The following is a 22,647-nucleotide window of genomic DNA, read 5'->3' as shown; positions in this document are numbered from 1 at the left end:
TTCTATCTGGAAACCTTGCTACCAGTGCTTTTTTTTTTTTTCTTTTTAACAGATTTTTAAAAACAAATTTTACAGTGTAGTCCTGTATTTTTCCAGTTATTTCATGTAGTTCTGTTTTTACAGTGTTTGACTGTAGTTTTACATCTTTTGTCTGGAAACTTTGCCGTCAGTGCTCTTACTGTTAAGAAAATTAAGGGTTTAGAACTGTAAAATAAGGTTTTATTTTTCACAATGTAAAATACCTGTAAACCTATGTGCATTTTGTTGTTTTATAAGAAAACATGTATAATCTGTTAAAAATTACAGTCCATTTTCTGTAAAATTACTTCATTTTTTAACAGTGTATGTATTCTTCACACAACTACACTGTAGTGTTTGAGTATACATACTGTTAAGGATGAGGGGAACAGGAAGTGAGTTATGGTCAATCACAGAGAGAGACATTGTTCTAGATTGTTCCTTTTAAATAAACCTCTTTTTGGGGGCATGACCTCTGATTTTGTCTTTTTTTGTCTAAGTGTTACAACTTACCCAACTATGTGTTATAACCTACCCTGGTAGTGGGGTGGGTTGTAACAAATGACTATCATGTAATTGACATCATTTGGGGAGGTGTATGATATTTCTGCAAAGATTTGAATTGGTGCCATTTGTAGTAAACAAATGTGGGTACTTTGCATTAATGTTTGAGAACTCTGACTCAAAAATTCAGTGACTTTGAGATGCTGAAGCAAAAAATGTTACAATCATACCCGGTCTCCCCTACTTAGTCAGGAGAATTTTTGTAGTCATTATAGACGTTGACTGTGAAATGATGATGATGAGTGGTGTCCCCTCATATTTGAGGAGACACAATGGTTTTAGGAGGAGGGGGAAACTTTTATGCCTTTATAGATTGGTAGACACAGTAGGAAACTAGGAAAGAGTGGGGAACAAAATGAAGGAAAATGCCACAGGTTGGAACTAAAGCCATGTGCCCACACAGCACATTAACTTTACCCATCTGTGGAAGTTATTTCCGTCTGACTAAAACAGTCAGTACTGTTCTGGGACGAGACTCTTTTCATTCATGCTCTCACTGACACATGCCTGTCATCCAGTCACACAGAGGAACTACCTGTTATGTCCAGATCAATGCGCATTTTCAGATGGCCAATAAAACTATCCCCAAGTTAACACAGTTACACGACATCTCCCCTCTTTTGAGTCGTAGACATTCATGTATGTAAACAATAACGAAGCCCTGCATTGACTCTCCTGTAACAATACCCGGCAATACCAGCTGTTCCGGCCGTCTTGAATTTCCCGATGGCCAGCCCGAACAACGCTGTCTGGCACTGTCCCCCACTCTAGCAGCGACTCTGCCACAGCCTGACCCCCCCCCCAACGTTGAGCGGGTTAGAACTTTGTTATTGATCAGGGGGGGCAGTGTTTTGTGGTCTGTGTGCACTGTGAAGCAGTTTAGTCCATACAGGCAAGTGGAGAAACTCTCACAGGCCCAAACGACTGCTAAACATTCTTTGCGTCGGTGGCGCAGTTGGATAGTGCGCTTAATCTGCGATTGGAAGGTTCAAGTCCAGCTCTGGGCGACACATGGTGATGTGTCCTTGGGCGAGACACTTAACCCCAAGTTGCTCCCACTGTTGCGTCAGTGGTGTGTGAATGGGCATGAAAGGGCGTGAATGTGTTAGACATACTGATGGATATCTAACACAGAAAAACTGTGATCCATCAGAGAGTGGATATGAGCAAAGATGGGTGTGAATGGGCAAGTGTGACCTGTGGTGTAAAGCAGCCTTGAGTAGTCCATGACTAGGAAAGCACTATATACGCTCAGGTCCATTTACCATTTTACCATTTCAATCTGTGCAGTGCTTTTCTGCATCTGTCAGTGTTCTGGAACAGAAAGCTACTGGTTTGAGTCCCTCAACATGTGGCTGTAGCAGCACAGCACCTAGCCCAAAACTGCTTGCATCTGCGCTCACTATAGTGGGTTTGTTCACGCCGTAGAATGCAAGTGTGGATGCTGTGGAGATCAGTTGTTTTACCTTGTTGAAAGGGTCGACTTGTGCTATGTCCCAGGTCCATGCAGTGTCACTTTTCAGCAGGTCATTGTGGGGCTTTATTACCTCCGACAGGTCAGGCAGGTATCTCCCCAAATAATGAATAATGCCTATGAACCTCCGAAGACCTGGCACTTCACCTGGACGTCCTACCGTGGAAGAGAATATCGTCCATGTACACCTCAACACCCCTCTGGCCTCTGAACAGCATGGACATTTCCCTCTGAAATATCTCCGGTGCACTGGAGATCCCGAACGGGAACTGCTTGAAGCAATACCTCCCCATGGGTGTGGTGAATGTGGTTAACTTGGCTGTTTCCTTCTACAGCGGGATTTGCCAGAAGCCGCTAGCTGCGTCGAGCAGAGAAAACATACGGGATTCTGCCTATCGTGGCAGTATGTCGTCTATTGTTTGTAAGACATATCTCTCCCTTTTAACAGCCATTTTCAGTCTTTTCAGGTCAACACAGATCCCCACCTCAGCTGTTTTTTGGGGCACCGGGACCATCTGGGCGCACCACTCTGTTGGCTCCGTGATTTCCTTGATGATTCCACACTTCACAATTCTCTCCAGTTCCGCTTTGACTTTGGGGAGCACGTGTGCAGATACTCTCCTTGCTTTGTTGACGTTGTATGGCACGGCATCATCTCGCAGGCATATTTTTACAGGTTTTATCTTCAATAGACCCACATCTGTGCCAAATGTGCTTTGGATTTTGTCCACTCTTTTGACTAGTCCCATGGCGACTGTGACAGCTCAGCCCAGGAGGTTACTGCAGCTGGTTGTCTTGACTACGTAGATGACAAACTTCTAAACTGTCGAGTTTTCCTCCAGGGCTGTCTAAGCCCATGTCATATTTTGCTAACTGAGGCAGGTGTTTGAGCTTGTAGTAAGTTTCATCTGATATCACAGTGGCATTGGTACCTGTGTTGATCTTGAAGGTCACAGGAGTATCTGATAGTTTAACAGTCCATGGTGTATTGGAGTCTGCAATGTAAGAGTACTGTGTTTTAAACTCTCCTAGAAAATGTCTGCCACTATGATCAGCCTCTCGCTCTCCCACTGTAGTTATCTCATTCACTTCAGCTGAGCTACACACAGCAGCAAAGTGTCCAGTCTTATGGCAGTTCCTGCACTGAGCATTTCTGGCTGCACATGCCACTTCGCTGAGGTAGTTAGCCTCGGCTGCACTAGCTTTAGCCTGCTGGTTGATTTGACCCTTTATCTGTTCTGACTGTCTCACAATCTCCACTGCTCTACCCAGTGTCAGTTTTACTGTCAACTGTAGTTTTTCTGACAACTCCTTGTCCACAATCCTGATGACCAGTCTTTCCCTAATATTCTCCATTTTTGCCGGACCAAACTGGCAGGTTTTTCCTCCTACCAGCTAAAGCTGGCTTCATTCACTTTCTGCCTTCAGGCAAAGAAAGCCTATTATCAGAACAAGTTCGGTGCTGCTACTGACACACACACACACAAAAAAAACTGCTAATGGCGTTGAACTCCTTACTCTCTCCTCCAACTACAAAGCCCTCTACTGCACTGACTCTGGATATGTTTGCCTCCTTTTTCTCTGAGAAGGTTGCAGACATCAACAACCAGTTCTCTGAGCCTGACCAGGGCCCTGTTCTACGAAACAAGTTCAGCCTAGCGAGATAGCCTTGGAGCTACCTCGCTGAACTGAGTGCAGTAGCCAGCGATCTTGCTACACGGTTTTACGACGCTGGTTATCAACCTCATAAGTGGATCCAGCTTGGCAATGAGCGCGTGCACACATATAAGGCGGAGCCCACTGCATCTGACCATGGGTCAGATGCAGTGTGAACATGGAGCAGTCTGGAGCGTCAGAGCAGGCCGGAGAGAGAAGGACTGCATACTTCACACAGGAGGAGCAGGAGGTGATCATAAGGAAGTATGACGGGCTGAAACATGTAATTAACGTTAAAAGCAACAACGTCGCCGCTGCTAAAGCACCAAAGGAGTGCTGGCAGAAAATTGCTGACAGTCAAAATGCGTATGAGTAGTGGTGTAGTGCAAAAAAAAAAAAAAAAAGTGTGCCATTATCATCCTGAAATAGCACTGTTCACCATGCACTTGTACTGTAACATGCAACATACTTCTTAGATGAATTTATTCATTTGTTCATTCCTATCGTGTTTACATTTTTTTGTGAGACATGTAGCCCACACGAGCCCTACATGAATTCCTGTCACAATTTCAATACGGGCGATAAAATATTGTCATGGAACAGAAGTGTTGGCATTGAAGATCTTATTACGGCAATGAGAGTTCTTCATTCCCTTTAATTACCTGTAGAAAGTGTCATGTACTACCAACCCCTCCCTGGAAAACCGGTACCTTTCATAAAGGTGGTCATCCAAAAAAGAGAGTGGGTCGGGCTTCGATGTCCACGGGATCCTCTAAGAACGGACAAGCCTTTTTTCGTGAGGGCTCATTGGTCAGTGGGCAGAGTTTTTATAGTCCGCAAGTTCAATCTGGAACCTAACCTGCCCCGGAGCAGGTTAGCCGTTAAGCGTATGTTGCCATGGAGACTGGCCTAGCTGAGGGGTGATCCCGTGTCGTAGAACAGGGAATCCGAAACTTATCCTCAAAGCTACCTTGCTAGGAAGTAATCCTGCTTCGTAGAACAGGGCCCCTCTCAGTCAGATCCAACAAACAACAACAACAACAACAACAACAAAAACAATCTTGCTCTTAATGGCTGCACCTTCAGCCGAATAACTTGTAGCATTGTTGTCACACTAACTAGGTTTTCCTTCCGTCTAAATTTTTGCTTGTGTCGTACCTTGCGTTGGACAAAAGCGTCTGCTAAATGAAACTGTAGAACTGAAGAACTGTAGGAAACAAAAAAGTTACGCTGAGCAAAAGCTCCTTACCAGCTGCTGCAATTTAGTCTGCCTCCTGTCTCTCTCCCTCTAGACTGCTCTCCCTGCACCTCTAAGGCCATGTCCAACCGTAGCCAGGCATTTTCAAAAATCAAGGCAGTTTCAAGTAAAATGGAATATTATATCAGTAATGTAGTTTTACTCAGATTTTTAGGTCCATTTTCTCCCTCATTCTAAAATCCAATCAAATCCAATCCACTTTATTTATATAGCACATTTTAAAAACAGACCAACATCTCCAAAGTGCTGTACAAAAGCAACAAAATTAAGGCAGATACACAAAGCTCTGCCATTCACATTCTAAAAGAAAACAACAAACCATGAGGGACTAAGTGCATCAAATGATGTCTGTGGCAGTCTTTTAAACACATTGTATATGCTTGTTTTTTTATTTGTCCTTACCTTTTGAAAGGCAAAATCTCTCGTATTATTATTATCTTGTTATTAATCCAGATTACGTGTGTGTGTGTGTGTGGGTGTGGGTGTGGGTGTGGGTGTGGGTGTGTGGGTGTGTGTGGGTGTGTGTGTCTTCCAGTGTTTCAGTGCCCTGATAATGTTAGTGCCAGTACCACTCATTTAGTGCAGTTTTTCTCTCTGTGAGCTATTTAACACATTTTCTATGAATTCAGTTATAAAAGATTAAAATTTGACCAATAAAAAATCCCACTGGTTTTTGAAATAAATTTGTATTTACGATTTGTGCTGGTATACTCAAAGTCAACAGCGTTCTGATGGTACAATGCGTTATTTATTTATTTATTTTTTCTGATTAACATCCATTTTGGTGGAATATTACAAAATGCACCAAGTTCTTATGTATTTGTAATAAGTGATGTAATATGTAAGAATTTAATACACAATGCAGCAAAGTTAATTACACATTGTGTTCAAGAATTTAATTACAAAATGCAGAGTTATTACATAATTACATAATATTCTTATACATTATTAAATATTGGGGTGTTACTGCATAATGTGGCATTACAGAATTAACAAACAGGTGAACAGGTGTTTCTAATAAAAAGGCTGTTGAGTGAAATTTGCCATCAACATCCACAGATATTGGAATGAAAAAAAAAAGTTGTGCCATGCTTTTATTTTGAAGTATGTTTGGTGTGGAGTGTCTTTATGGGATAAAAAGACCTCTTTTATAAAAGCTGCAGATAACTTTTCTTTCTTTCCTTAACACGAGACCCAGAAGAGGCCTTTCAGTCAACATGTGTGACCCATGCTTTTGACCTCATTCACATTTAGCCCTGTGGAGCTTACAGTTTACCCACTTCAAGCCAATGGCCCACTTGTTGCCCATGTGTAGTTTATGTTGGATACACATATGTGCACTGACTGGGGACCAATACACTATGATGCTGCTTCAGTTACCTGCTAAATGTTGCTCAAAATTCTCTCATTTTTTGCTGCATCACATGTATATAATTTGTTACAAGTGGCCAGTAACCGAACAGATGTCCCAGTTATACTTTATCAGCTATTTCAACAAAGCCATACACTGGCTTTGCACTTTTTCAGTGTTTAATGGTTTTAACAAGAAAAGAAACACACAAGAGTTCCAATTCCAGGGTTCTAGGAGTAAAATGTTTCTTCACAGGTGAACAGGGTCAAAGGCAGAGAGCAGATCCCACCCCCTGCCTTAAAGTGTCTGCCAGCACACTACTGCCTGCATGCTTGCTCTTCCCATCCCATCCCATAAAGCTCACACTGTTATTTTCTCCAGCCCAGCCTTGTGGTTTGTTGAACCATGTTTGCAAACTTACACAGGAAACACACACACACACACACACACACACACACACACACACACACACACACACACACACACACACACACACACACACACACACACACACACACACACAGCTTGATGTTGCACGGCACAACATGAAGACAGAAGCATTTTACAGGAATAAGAAGGAGAAAAGAGTAGCAGGAAAAGAGAAATGTGGTGGTTTCATGAGGCAGTCAAACGTCATCTCGAACCAAATATCCTATATTTCCCGACTCAACATTTGAGCACAAGCTATCCATTAAGGGTTTTTATGAAAAGAGCTCCTTTGGTTTGTTAAAATAAATAGTGTGTGGACAAGGAAACACTGATTTTATGTTTTTGTGTGGGTTTCTTTATAAGAGACAATGCTTTGTTGCTTCTGAGATATGTTCTCTGTGTAATCTTGGCCAGAGAGCCACACAAATTAGTCCAGAATCAAACCACATCTGAAGAAAACTGTATACTCTCATAAACTAAAATCCTGGACTAAGGAAGCCAAATGGAAGGTCAAGAGGTTACAGGTACTTATTGTTAGCTTGTCTTTTCTAACAGTCTGGTAGGACTGGAAAGAGGTGAACCACTCTCTTGCAGAGCCATGTTGCTGTGGTCAGTATGGAGTGTACTGTTGCTGCTAAGCCCTCTGGAGGCTGCAGGGGAGGAGGATGTCCAAGCAGGTAAAGATTTTACTTTGAGTTCAACAAAATGCACCAAGTAAATAGAACATGTCCTGTCTGATTTTAATAATGATCTCTGCTTGTGTGTTTTGTTGCATGTGTAGGCTGCAGCACATCTGTTAATGACTTAGTCTATATTGTTGATGGCTCCTGGAGTGTTGGTGTCCCGGACTTTGAAACAGCCAAACAGTGGCTTATAAACATCACCAGCCAGTTTGACATCAGTTCCTACTTCACACAGGTAATGTGTGTGTGTAAGACAGAGTTCATGGCCAGTTTCACCAAAATTATCTCATTTGATGCTGGATGCAAAGAACATTTCTCATTCTGCCTCAGCCCTGCATCAGTTTGACTGCGTCTGCTCTAGGTCGCTGTGATCCAGTACAGTGACACTCCTCGACTGGAGATTTCTCTGGGGAGTCATCAGAGTGGAGCAGTGCTCATCCACGCCATACAGGGCATCACCTACATGGGAGGAAACACACAGGTAAATCCACCTTATCCAAAGCCAGCAGTTTATCTCCTCTCATTGACAGCTCCATAGTGTCCCCCTCCCCTCAGGTAAATAGTCTGGGTGTCATCCTGTATCGCTCACTCTCTTTCTGCTCTCATATCAATAACAAAACCCGGTATACATATTTCCATCTATATTACTATTAAAAGTCTCCACCCCTCTGTCCCCCCTCACTCTGCTGGGGTCCTGGTCCACAGCCTTGTTACCTCATGCATTGATTATTACAACTCACTCCTTTTGGTGTCCCCAATAAATCTCTCCATAAGCTCCAACTGGTCCAGAACTCTGCAGCCCGGATCATCATCATTAGAACCCCCTCCTTTCACTAAATCACTCCCGTCCTCCAGCAGCTTCACTGGCTCCCAGTTAGATTCAGAATCACTTTCAAAATCCTTCTGTATACATTTAAGGCCATCCACAACCTGGCCCCACCGTACCTGCCTGATCTTCTCCACATTGCTACTCCATCTGGTATCCTCTCTCCACCTCTCTGTGCCCTCCGCCCGTTTCAGCACCATGGGGAGCAGAGCTCTCAGTCACTCTGCTTCTCAACTCTGGGGGCTCTAATTTCGTGGCGCAGTGCAGGAGGCGCAAAGCCTGGCGCAGCCTGCGCAGTGCTAATTTTGTGCGGCGCACCACCGTGCGCTGCCAATTTGACAATTTGGTAGACAGTCTGCGCAGAGATGGGTGTGATGGCGCGCCAGGGGGAGTTGACGGCGCACCAGGGGGAGGTGTCAGCAGATTCATGTTGGCGCAGTGACAATTTCGTGCCAAAAAAGTGCGCTGAAAGCCAGCTCCAACCTGGTCTATCCTCGGCGCAAGGCGGAGCACACCCCCCGCAGCTGTAATTTGCTGACAGGCGCACATGTGCGCACATGTCAACAAAGCCTCAGAGGCAGGTTTCCAGAGTGTCAGGCACATTTTAATGCAATAAACAATCACAGCAATCACTATTTAATGTAACCGTCTGAACCAGCATATACATTTATATCTATATTAACTGTCCTGTCACATCCGATGTCAGATTAAAGCCGTTAGTCATAATGGAAAGTTAACCTGACGGCAGCTGGAAGTTTGATGCACATCTTACAATGAAACAATAAACAGTCTTAACATCTGATACTGAGTATATCTGGCTTCTCTCATTTCATTTAATTCAAAGAAAAGAGGCTCTCCCTCAAAGACGAAGAAAAAAGAGGCTAAATAAATGTATGTCACTCAGGATTTACCCGTGATTTCCCATATTTCTCTGTTTTAGTCTTTATTTTTAACGTGATCTAAAAAGATGGAGTACATTATTGTAAGGAGGATGAGGTGGAGACACTGGGAGAGTATACAGTGTATCACCAAAGGCTTTCCTTGGCGATGACAAACCAGGAGTGCAGGTGGATCAAAAGTATTCTGAATGGATAAGCCAGCTGTGTAACTGCCTCTTCATTTTTTACTCCGAATAAAGACAAAGGAACAGATTACATCTGTCCCGGGAGCTGGTCCACACGGTGACGCACGTTGTGTCCTCCGATGCGTCCCGCTGTCCATTGACCTGCTGCAGGCACAGTGGCTCTGACCGTCTCTGCTACCAGCACCCTCTCCACGGTGCTGTGAATCAGTCAGACCAATCAGACGCTGCGCCTCGCCGCAGGGCATTTAAAGGCGAGGAGAGGCGCTCATTTGATTGGTGAAAACAGCGCTCGGCTGTGTTAAACCCATTCACGGCTTTTCTCCTCCCTCTCTGCCATTTGCGTGGAGGGAGGCGTGGACGCGCAGCTCTGCGCCTGGACTGGACTGCGCCTCTCTTGGTACTGCAGGAAACTTGCAAAGTGCGCCGGTCACGCCCTGTGCGCATGGCAAAGGCCGGCGCAGGGCAGGTGCGCCTGCAACTGCGCCTGGTCTACGAAATTAGAGCCCTGGAACTCACTACCACCACAAACATTGACTCTCTTGCCTCATTCAAATCAAAACTCAAAACTATCTGTTTTAAACTGCATTTTCCAACCTATGGATTCAGTTTAACTCCACGTCACTCCTGTATTGTGATTGTCTATTCAATTGTGCTTCTAATTACTGTAAAGTGTCCTTGAGTGTTTTGAAAGGCACCTTTGAATAAAATGTATTGTTATTACTACAGGTAGGAAAACACATTTCATTTAAATATCCTTTAATTTTCATTATTTTTACTGCAATGCCATGGGAGTTTGGTATGTAACCCATAGTCAGTAAATTGGACATGCTTCCTAGCTACCCAGCTGGCTCACTAGCTGAGTGCTGTTGGACCTTGAATGAAAAGCATCAGCTAAACCTCCTTTACTTTTCCCGCGTTTTTATTTTGAGGACATAGAAACAAAAACACTTAGTACAAGCCAGGTGATATGATAAATGTGGCCAACTGCTACTCATTTGTAAGAACATGAAGACAAAAAGCCAGCTGTCACTGAGTAAAAATGCAATGAAAAGACATAATTTTACGTTTTCAAAAAATCAGAACTAGTATTGAAAAAAGGTATGAAAAGCAATAAAAAAAAAAACGTGATCACATTTCTGAGATTTTTTTCAACATAAAGGTTAATGCGCATTTTACGTTAGATGCCAGAAGAATTTTTAAAACATGTTGACGAGGGCATGTTCATTAGGGGAGACTGGGGACAGTTGCAACAAGGGACGGTTGCAACAAGCCTTATTTCTCTAATCAGAAACATGCTAAAGTGATGACACTCACACTGCACATGCTCAGTTAGACCCTCTACCCACCAAGAAGAGAGAGGCCATATTGAGCATCTGGTCCTGCTTCTATCAAGTAAAGTTGTTTTGGAGGTATGAAAGTAGCTTTTTTCATGAGCTGTTTTTTGTCATACTGTCCTGACCTTATGTATGAATGAATCCAAACCTATCTAGTTTGAATAACTGTTTGTTGACTATTAAACAACATGGTGAGCATGTGTCAATGTCAATGTGGCTAGCTAGCACATGGTGTTTTGTCATGACTGGTACAATGGGGACAGTTGCAACTGTTGCTGATTAATATGTTATATGTAGCCATCTTTAAATGGTATGGGCATTTATCAGACAGATGAAGGTTTAATATGTAAAGATTTGGTGAGACTAGTCCAAATATTCTCTGAGTAAGTGAGAGTAATGTAAAAAGTGTTGCAACTGTCCCCAGTCTCCCCTACTATGTCATCACATTTTTTAAACAACACTCTGTAAATGTTTGGCCACAGAAGAGACTAGATCTTCTTACCTGACATAAAATTTCAGCTGCTCTTCAGGTCAGGATCTCACTTATTGTTTATTTTGTTTCATGACCGGAAAATTCAAGTCAGGCAGGCCAGTCCCCGGACTCTTGGACACAGCTGCCATGCTGTTTGTGTGCACGCAAAATTTAGTATGGCATCTTTCTGCTGAAACATGCAACATGAAGTCCTCCAGTCACTAAAAAAAGATTTTGTCCAGATGGCAGCATGTGTTGCTATCTGGACAAAAGCAGTCTGATGGTGACAAGGCCACAGTTGTTGCCATGGCGACGACCTCGAAGAGTTCTGATCTAGAGACAAGGAAGGTGGAAGGTGGGGGAGGGAGGGGGTAGAGCATCTGTCCACATACCATCCAGAAGAGTAAAGCGTTATCAGCCTACCAAAGCCGACGCAGAGGAGCCCAAAAAAAGATAAAAGTTGTTTGGGCCAGGCAGACTGTGAATATCCAATCTGCTTTAGAGTTTTACTGGTCATCCCTGTGGCCTGCCAAATGACCTAATTTGGTGGCCCATTACAGCCGAGCTGAGCTGACCTGACAACTTGTCCAAGTTGTTATTCATCCTATCCTGCCTGCGATTAATTTTGCATATTGCTTGAGCCGGAGTGTGGACAGCCCTGCACAGTCCCTCAATGACGGGCTGCTTGTCCATTGCCGAAACAGTAGCCTGCGTCTTTTGAAGTTTGAGATAAACCAGGAAACTGCCATCTACAAACAGCAAAAGGCAAAAAAGTCGATCCTATACCCCACTGCAAACATTCCAACGGGGCTGGCGGGCTCCTCTTTGCCCGGTTCCCCTTGTTAAGAAAATTTGATTAATTGCGTAGAAAGACCAGCTGTTTAAATCCATGATTTTAGGTTTTGGATAGGATACAAAAAGAGGCTCTGATAATTCAGACAGAGACAAAACAAGAGCAAACAGGACAGATAGGGAGAAGGGAGCTAGAAGAAAAACATCCGCCTTCGCTGAGATCAGAAGAGAAAGCAGCAGTTAGAGAAACTAACCTGCTGGAAACATAAACAAACAACTTTGTGCACTGTGCTAAGTAAACTGTAAAGGGGACATATCATGCTTGTTTCTCCTTTTCACTATGCCAGACTAGGATGCCTGTAAAGCATTTCTGCCCTCAGTACAAGTCATTTAGTTCCTTCATTGCCCCACAAAAGCGTTCTCAATATCCTCATTTTAGGCCATTCTGAAGATCTTGTTGAAAAGCTCCGTTTGGAGAATGACCTCCAGTAACCTCGCAACATCACAGCCCTTTGTGCTCTAATTGGTCAGTTCTATCAGAGTGGCGGAGGGGGTAGAGCCAGGGGGTGGTTTTTGCAGCATGGCAGTATTTACAAAATCGCCATATTGAATGGAGCAGACCTAGCGAGTTTGCTGTTTGCTAAAACTTCACCGTAATGCATTGATAGCACTAATAAAATGACAGAGTGTAATCATTTGCATGCTGTTGGTGAACTTCTTGACGAGTCCTGAGATGCAGACAAAGTCAGAGTTCCTCTTCTGCATCTGGTTGAACACAACAGTGTTTCCCCTAGGTTTACAGCCTTGGGGGAGGGGATGCTTGCGCAGGAGAGCATGTGTTGCATCTTCATAGAGCAGGTGCTGGAAAATGTTTTATGTGGTAGCCTAGTCCATTATACAGAATGAGCTTGTTTGTGTGTAAATCCATGCATGCGTTTTTGTGTTTGTGAATGTGTTAGGATAGAACTTCGCAATGAGCAAAACAGTGTGGGGAGGAATGTGAACGCGACAATGTACAAATGACATCCCGTAATGTATATAAGATGAATAACACAAGACCATTTAGTCTGTTAAATTAAAAATAATAATAATAATTAGAAAACAACGTATAGATCTAATTTATGAAAGTGGTAACTTCTGCTGTGATCTGGCGCTATGTGGAAAATAAAATTAACTTGACTTCCAGGGGGGGCGAGTGCTTCCGTTGGGGAGGCATCAATAGAAGGGGAAATGCTGATGTCCACATGTGGCATGACCTTGTGAAATGATGCCAGGAAAAAGCTGGATTATTCATCTTCAAGAATGTGAGAATTCACAAAGCCCCCAGCCTCTTTTATTTTGTTGTGTTTTGAGAGTTTGAGGATCCAATTTACCAGAGTCCCTGATGGTCTGTAAACACAGCAGAAGGTCATCCCTGTGCTTATACACAGTGTAAACAGCATGACTGTCAAAGTTCCACCTTGTAGCTGGAGTTTTGCTCATTCGGCAGACGCCAAAATGATGTACAACATGAGCAAGAATTTAGACAGAACAGAAAACCTTCGTCAGTGCAACAAATTGCTCAAAGTTATTAGGCGCCACCATTCAGTGTTTCCCATATAAATAAATGTAGCCGTAACATACAACAGATTATCGCTACAAAAATATAGTTCAGCTTTCTACAACATTAAATGGTTAGTGCTTAATTTTCACTAAGAGCTGGGTCTGAGACCTTCTGGCTCATTCTACCCCTGAGGACAAAGAGGAGAAGGCTCAGAGTGCCTTAGTGTTGTGTTTTCCCTGAACAGATGAGATCTCAGATAAAGTAGATGGGGACTCTTTGGATCGTATAGAGTTCATCATGCACTGCGGTTCGCTTGAATGAGTGGGAGAAGAATGCAGAAAATCCACCAAGTTTGGTGAAAAATGTTCTGGTCTTGGAAAATGGTGATGTAGCTGAAGGTTCCGTAGCACAAGCACCAATTGGTTGTGGGTGGAAATGTCAGTTTGCCTGTCTACCTGAATAGCAAGATATTATGCAATGTGTACAGCATCCAGAATGTGATCTTTAATAACTGACAGCATGCAGCCCCAAAGCTCGTTTTGAACTGTCTTTTAAGTGCTTTTATTAATGTTAGCTGTCCTGAGATGCTCCCCCACCAAGCTGTCCAACGAAGCAACAAAATCTACCAAACTCTTGAAAACACTTGTTTTCCATCAAAATAATTGATTATTTTTATATTTGTACAAATATAGTGATATTTGTATTACAAAACTGATAATTAGTTTTAGTAGAACTCTTTTTTTTTTTTAAACAAAATAAATGAAACACTCTCTCTTGAGACGAACAGAGGTGAACCTGTCAAAATTAATTTCTAAAAATGTCATCCCTTACTACACATCAAGTCAGTCCCTCATTCTGACAGATGGCCAGAGGTTGGTGTGGTTCTTTAACAGGTTTAAGTGCATCATAATCATCATCACAGAGACACAGAGACACTACGTCTGGTAGCCATATTGTGCAGGACAACACATGCACGTAATATATGTGTTATTTTTTTCCCCCTGAACATTCTTCATTTTGTTAACTATTGGACATTTAACTTTTTTTTTTTTTCATTTAAGACATTTTCAAAACATCTACAATGTATTTATGAATGTATATTTGCTTTTTTCCGGGTAATCCAATCTAGTGTTGCTTTGAAAAAACAACATAAAGCTAAGAAGGATTACCTAATTATTGGATAGTATATAATGAGATTTCCAAACCAGGATTTGGATCCACATTAAATTATTCGAACAACTGACCCCTGATGATTACAATTTTCTGACTGTTTTTCAGACTGGCAGGGCTATCAGGTTTGCTGTGGACCACGTCTTCCCCTCCTCACAGAGAGTCAGCCAGGTCAAGCATCGCATTGCTGTGGTGGTGACAGATGGCAAATCTCAGGATGATGTGGTAAATGTCATCAACAGCCTTTTTTTGTCTTTTCTACATAAAAAACAAGTCAAATGTAATTGAATAGGCTTAAACTGCTGTTTCAGTATCAAGGTTCTTCAGATTAAATACACTTAAAAAAAACAAATGGAAAGCTTTAGGGAGGCTGATCTCCACTTCTGTTTGTCTCTCCTTGTGTTTCTTTAGGTGGAAGCCAGCATGGAAGCGCAAGCTCAGGGCATCACAATATTTGCTGTTGGGGTCGGCATAGAGATCACCACCTCAGAGCTGATATCCATTGCAAATAAACCATCATCCACCTATGTCCTATACGCTGAAGATTACACCACCATCGACCGAATTCGAGACTCCATGGAGCAGAAGCTCTGTGAAGGTCAGGGATTGAGCCAGTCTTTCTTTTAAACTCTTTTATTCAATGCTTTCTTGATAATCCTGGCTGTCGTGTGGAGGAAAAGGTAAATGCCTCAGCATTTTAAAAGCCTTTCCTTATTCTGCAAATTCCCCAAATGGCTATTGGTTCAACTATAGCTGCTGAAAACCAGCCAACAACAAAAGAGTAAGATATTTTTAGGAGGTGAGGTCAGATGTCATTTCTCAATGAAATGAGATAGCCAGAAGTTATCTTAATATTGAAAACTTGAGCCAACTTTATTTTATCAATGAACCTGTAAACACCATCCAAATCCTCTTTTCTCCTCAGAGTCTGTGTGCCCAACACGAATCCCGGTGGCATCTCGTGACGAGAAAGGCTTTGAGCTGATGGTGGGCATGAATGTTCAGAAGAAGGCCAAGAAGATCCCTGGCTCTCTCATTTCTGAGGCAGCCTATGCTTTGAGCGCCTCCACAGACATCACTGAGAACACAAAGTACGATCCACAACCTGGTCAGGGGTTCTGAGTAAAACTTCTTTTTTTAATTTAACCGACCATATAGATTATTTTCTTTCATTTTACACTTTTCTCAGGGAGATTTTTCCAGAAGGCCTCCCTCCATCCTACGTGTTTGTTGCCACAATACGACTAAAGAGTTTGTCTAGCAGGCTGACCTTTGACCTTTGGAGAGTGCTTTCGAAGGATAAGGAGATCCAGGCAGCAGTGACTTTAAGTGGAAAGGACCACTCTGTCACCTTTATCACCACCAGTATTAGAGAGAGGGAGCAGAGAGTTTTCTTTAAGGAGAACTTTGAGGTGGGTATAAGGATGTGGTTTCACATCCACCTCAGGAGAATGTCCCCCTTAGTTACAGGACTTATACTCCTTTGGTCAGTTAATCCCTCAGCTCTAGGAACATGTCTTTTCTGTAACCTCTGCACATGGCTTCAGAAACTGCATCAGACTCACATGAAAGCAGAGTTGGCCCAAGCCTTTATGGGCCCTAAGTAAATTTCATTGGAGGCCCCCCTTGCACTAAAGCACAGACTACTGTTAATGAATGCTTTATCATTCACACATATCATTCTCCAACGCTAAATCTCTCATATCCATAGTAAACTACACTGTGTCCCCTTAACACAATGCTATGCACCCATAATTTTTATGTCTTTGTTTGAGATGTGGTCTTGTGTTAATTTGCACCTAAAGATTAAAAGATGCACAAGATAAACAAGTATTATTTATTTTCCTGCACTGATTGAATAATTCTGCTAGATCTACTACTAAATATAGACAGCTACTAAACTACATACAAACTGACAGTGTTTACTTGTTGTCACTTTAGCCTACAGATACGTAAGAGCACCGGGCTGACAAGGTTGCTAACACATAGCCAACTGCTCTGCTTGATGTCACATTTCAGACCATAGCACTATGTACCTGCACTGATAAGTACCCCGGCGCATTATCCAGTAAAAAGTTGTATTCAGCAGAGAAAATTAGTTTTGATCCGATCTCCATTTGATTCCAGAACACACGTCTCACTAATGAAATGAAGTGAAATTAAGTGAAATGAAATGAAAATGAAATGAAAAATACTTTATTTATCCCAAAGGGAAATTTGGGATTGTAGTAGTTCAGATTGTGTTCAATAATAATAATAATAATAATAATAATAATAATAATAATAATAATAATAATAACGATAATAACAAAAATATTAACAATAATTAATTCTGCACTTTGTTCATGAGGCTGATGGCTGCTGGCAGGAATGATCTTCTGTACCTCTCAGTCTTCTATCAGACCTGAAGAAGCCTCTCACTGAACACACTCTTCTGTCTCATCACCGTGTTGTGGAGAGGGTGTGAAGAGTCCTCCATTAGCTTCATCAGCTTGTGCATTACTCTTTTTGGGACGATCAGCTCCAGTGGCTCCAGAGTTACTCCAAGCACAGAAGCAGCTTTCTTGATCAGTTTGTTGATTCTCTTCCTGCCTGACAGACTTATAGAAGATGTGCAACATTTTGGTACAGATGTTGAAAGATCTCGGCTTCCTTAAGAAGTAGAGTCTGCTCAGACCTTTCTTGTAGATGTACTCAGAGTTGCATTTCCACTCAAGTCCAGCTGAACTCCAAGGTACTTGTATTCCTCCACCACCTCCACCTCCTCTCCCAGGATGAGAGCACATCTATGTGTATTCTTGTTCCTCTTGAAGTCAACAATCATCTCTTTTGTTTTGTTGGTATTCAAGATGAGATTATTGTTACCGCACCATTTTACAAACTGACCAACCAGTTCTCTGTACTCTGCTTCCTGTCCATCACTGATACACCCAATAACTGCGGAGTAATCAGAGTATTTCGGCAGATGACATGACTCAGAGTTGTACTGGAAGTCTGTCTGAGGTGTACAACGTGAAGAGGAATGGTGAAAGTACAGTTCCTTGTGGTGTTCCAGTGCTGCTGACCACCTTCTCAGACACACAACTATTCAGTCTCACAAACTGTGGTCTGTTTGTGAGGTAGTCATAAATCCAGGTGGCTATGGAGGTATCCACCTGGAATCCATGGAGCTTCTCACAAAGCAGAGCTGGCTGAATCGTATTAAAGGCACTTGAGAAGTCAAAGAACATGACCCTCAAAGTGCTGCCTGACTGGTCCAGATGAGAGTGAGCTCTTTGAAGCAGGTAGATGATGACGTCTTCAACCCCAAGCCCATTACGATACGCAAACTGTAATGGGTCTTGAAAGGTGTTGACCTGCTTGTTGAGGTGAACCAGTAGGAGTCTCTCCAGGACTTTCATGATGTGAGATGTCAGGGCAACTGGTCTGTAGTCATTTGGTTCAGAAGGTTGTGGTTTTTTAGGCAGTGGGACAAGGCAGGATGTTTTCCACAGCACCAGAATTTTTTTCGGACTCAGGCTGGTGTTGAACAGGTGCTGAAGAATCGCACATAACAGTTTCGAGCAGGTCTTGAGAACACTGGGACTGACACCATCTGGACCTGCTGCCTTGTTCTGGTTCAGTTTCTCCAGTTGTTTCTTGACTTGATTACAGGAGACAAAGTAGAGGAGGGGGCAGCGGAGGTTTCAGGAAGTCCTGATTTGGATGGAGATGAGACTTTATCCATGTCCTTGACTGAGCTGCAGGGTGACAGAGTGGGGCAGTGACAGGAAAGCTGTGGGTTCAGGGAGGGTGTGTGGCCTGTTGGGTTTGAGGCAGGAGGTGAGCTAAACCTATTGAAGAACATGTTCAGTTCATTAGCTTTGTCCAGACCTCCATCAATTTGATCCCCCTTTATCTTAGAGCCAGTGATCTTATTCATTCCTGACTACACATCCCTCACGTTGTTTTGCTGAAGCTGTCTTTCCAACCTTTTCCTGTAGTCCTCCTTGCACTTCTTCTTTTGTGTTTTCAGTTGTTTTTGTGTTGACCCCCTGTCTCCATCCCTGAAGGCTTTCTTTTTGATGTTCAGCAGCTTTTTCAGGTCACTGGTGATCCAGGGCTTGTTATTGGGGAAGAACCTCACTGTTCTTGTAGGAATGATGCTGTCCACACAGAAGTTTATATAATCTGTCACACACTCAGTCAAGGTGTTGATATCATCTCCATGCGGTTCACAGAGGACACTACAGTCTGTAGCCTGGAAGCACCCTCTCAGAGCATCTTCAGCTTCATTAGACCAGGTTTTAATAGTCTTTCTGATGATTGGTTGTTGCTGAATGATGGGCTTGTAGGAGGAGGTGAGAAGAACCAGATTGTGGTCAGATCGTCCTAAAGGTGGCAGGGCAGAGGCGCTGTATGCTTTTTTAATATTTGCACAGAATAAGTCCAATGTTTTGTTTTCTCTGGTGGAGCAGCTGACAAACTGGTGGAATGTTGGTAGAGTTGCAGAGAGGGAGATATTGTAAAAATCTTCAGAGATCGCCACATAAAGCGTTTGGATGTTGTGTTTGAAGCCTGGCAATTACAGAGTTAATAACATCACAGGCTGCGTCTGGGGCGGTGCCAGGTATTATATGAACCGCTACCAGAATAACACGTGAACTCTCAGGGTAAATAATATGGGCGAAAACTCACAGCTAGCAGTTCAATGTTTCTTGTGCAGATCTTCTCTTTAACAGTGACACGTCCAGGATGACACCAACGCTGGTTAACCAGCACTGCAATTCCACCTCCCTTTAGCTTTCCGATGAGTTTTTTGTTGCGGTCTGCACGGACCGTCATGAAGCCATGGACAGACGCATCACAGTCTGGGATGTGTTCATGCAACCATGTCTCAGTGAAGCACATAATACTGCATTCTCTGTATTCTTTCTGAGACCTGGTTAGCACCCAGAGCACGTCAATTTTGTTAGCTAGCGATCTTACGTTACCCATCACAACAGTTGGAAGAAACAGTTTAGATCTCCACCGTTTTTCTCTCTGCCTCACTCCTGCCCTGCATCCTCTTCTCTTTCTTTTCAACTCCATTGGGATTTGAGGTGATATTTCACTGATGATCTTGAGTTTGAAGAGCATTATCAGTTGATCCTGGTGGTAAACAAGTCTCGTTGCCATGGAGATTCAGCATAGCAAGTCTTGAAAAAGCCAAAAAATATCCAGAAAATCTCCCGTGTAGCACAGCCTCTGAACCAGGGTCAGAAATCCTCTTGGGCAAACTAAAAATGATAGCTAATGTATTAAAAAAAGACATATATTACAAAAAAAATCACAAGAGTTAAGACAGAGCTACTACAATTTGCAGCCACCTGGCGGCGCATTCCAGAATCAATTGAAGAGTCAATCACAACCATAGACTGTATAAAACATGGACGTGGTCTACCCAATGTCACCCGTCTGTTTCTGCAACGAAAAATGAAGCACATCGGCTATCGTGGTCAGGGCTTCCCGTACAGCTATAGGGCGCCTGGTCCCGTGACCCTGAGCTGTGCCTCTGATTCTGCGTTCTTGATATCCTCTGAATAGCTAAGTTAAAAATAAATTCACCCCCCGTACAGTGTGCCGATAGTCAAATTAGCAACTCAGATAGAAGATGGTTTTTGAGCCAGGTTGTTAATAGGTTAATTTCTGCTTTGAAAATGGCTTCTTTTGGCTCAGTGTGTATGTGGCTTTTGGTACTTTCAGAGCCAGCCTCAAGCGGACACTGGAGAAAGATTTTAGCACTTCAGCATTGTCTCATATTCTTAGACCAGAGGTTGCTGTTTGTTTACAACAGTGTGTGTGAGACTACAGGCCACAAGGTGGCAAGGAAGTGCAATTAAAACAGATCCACCTCACCAGCATCTTTTAATTTTTGACTGAAATTATACCCAAGAACAATTTTTTATTTTTATTTTTGTCTCTTTCTATTTGACAATTCATTAAAATACTTCTGAAACACAAGGTAGCCCATAAATGCTGTGCCCCTTCTGAGTCACGGTTCCAATGTTTGTTCTCTTTTTACAATAAACTATTATTTGATCTTGCACTGTTAACCCAAACTGTTTGCAGTCAAATCTTCTAAGTAAGGTTTGATTAAAAACAAAACAAACAAACAACATTTACTTTAGTTATTTATGTGTACCATTGGACATTAATCTGTGATGTTTTGTTAGCCATGTCTGTGAATAGCATGATGCTACTCTGCCTTCTTGTACTTCCTTTGGTGCTGGGTTAGCACGGCTAGCTTATGCATCTTATTGGAGATAGATCTTACGTTCCCAATGATGATGGATGGATGGACAGGTCAATGTCATCACTTCTTAGCTAACACGTCAGCATGTCGTCGACACCTCCTTCTCCTCACCTTGTCATCAGGCCTTAAACCAGTTAGAACTACATGCTAGAGGCTACTAACAGCTGATTTTACATGTAAACAATGCGGCCATGGTTACATAAAGACAAATTAAGATAAAGATAAAATATACTTTATTGATCCCCGAAGGGAAATTCATGTTGTTTGGGCTCATCTTTCGATTAAAGAATTATACACTCTGATGGCTGCAGGGAGGAACGATCTTCTGTATCTCTCAGTCCTGCACAGAGGTGAGTCGTCCCCTGCTGCTTTTTCTCTGGACAATGATGGTGTGAGGTGGGTGATCAGAGTGACAAATGATGGCCTCCACTTTCTTCTGTGTATACCTTTCCACCACAGCCTCCAGTGAGTCCAAACTGGATCCAACCACGGAGCTCGCTCTCTTCACCAGTTTTTCCAGTCGCCTCTTGTCCTTCTGCTTTAAACTATTCCCCCAGCAGACTGCACCATATAACAAAGCACTGGCTACCACAGACTGATAAAACATCTGCAGCAGCTTTCCACAGACGTCAATTGATCTGAGCTTCCTTAAGAAAAAGAGACGGCTCTGCCCCTTCTTAAAGAGTGCATCTGTATTAAGGGACCAGTCCGACTTGTTGTCCAGATGTACACCAAGATATTTGTAAGATGGCACCACTTCCATGTCCACCCCATGGATGTAAACTGGCTGATGGCAGAGCCCAGACCTTCGGAAATCCACAATCATTTCCTTTGTTTTTGAGGTGTTCAGTAGGAGACAATTTCTATGACCCCAGCCACAGAAAGCTTTTATCAGATCCTTGTATTCAGATTCCTGTCCATTTTGGATACACGCCACAATAGCAGTGTCATGGGAGTATTTTTGGATGTGACATGACTCAGAGTTGTATTTGATGTCTGCAGTATAAAGTGTGAATAGGAATGGAGCCAGAACAGTTCCTTGTGGAGCCCCTGTGCTGCTCATGACCATCCCAGAGACGCAGTTTCCCAACCTGACAAACTGTGGCCTCTCTGTGAGATAGTCTGTGATCCAGGAGACAAAGGATGGGTTCACTCCTATGTCTCTGAGCTTATCTCTCAGTATCATGGGCTGGATGGTATTAAATGCACTTGAAAAATCAAAGAACATAATTCTTACATAGGTGCCAGGTTCTTCGAGATAGCCCAGGGCACGGTGGAGCATGTATGTAACTGTATCATCCACTCCAATATGATTTCTATATGCAAACTGTAGAGGTTCTAGTGTGTCTTTGACCTCAAGTCTCAACAGACGTAAAAGCAGCCTCTCAAAGGTTTTCATAACATGTGAGGTGAGGGCAACTGGTCTGTAGTCGTTAAGTTCAGCTGGGCATTTGAGTTTTGGTACCGGTACAATACAAGATGTTTTCCACAGAGCCGGGACCTGACCCAACTGTAGACTCAGGTTGAAGATCCTCTGAAGGGGTTCACACAATTGGGCAGTGCAGTCCTTAAGCAGTCTTGGACACACACCATCTGGACCAGCAGCCTTCCCTGAGCACAGTCTTCCTAACTCTAACCTCACTCCTAAAGCTGTGACAGACGGTGACAGTGGAAGAGGCACAGGTGTAAGAGGGGATGTAGCAGGAGTTGTGGAGAGAC

The sequence above is a fragment of the Halichoeres trimaculatus genome, unplaced genomic scaffold (assembly GCF_033239565.1).
Source record: "Halichoeres trimaculatus isolate MK-OKI-2021-1 unplaced genomic scaffold, fHalTri1.1 fHalTri1_scaffold_18, whole genome shotgun sequence".
Taxonomy (NCBI): domain Eukaryota; kingdom Metazoa; phylum Chordata; class Actinopteri; order Labriformes; family Labridae; genus Halichoeres; species Halichoeres trimaculatus.
Note: the sequence above shows the minus strand (reverse complement) of the source record.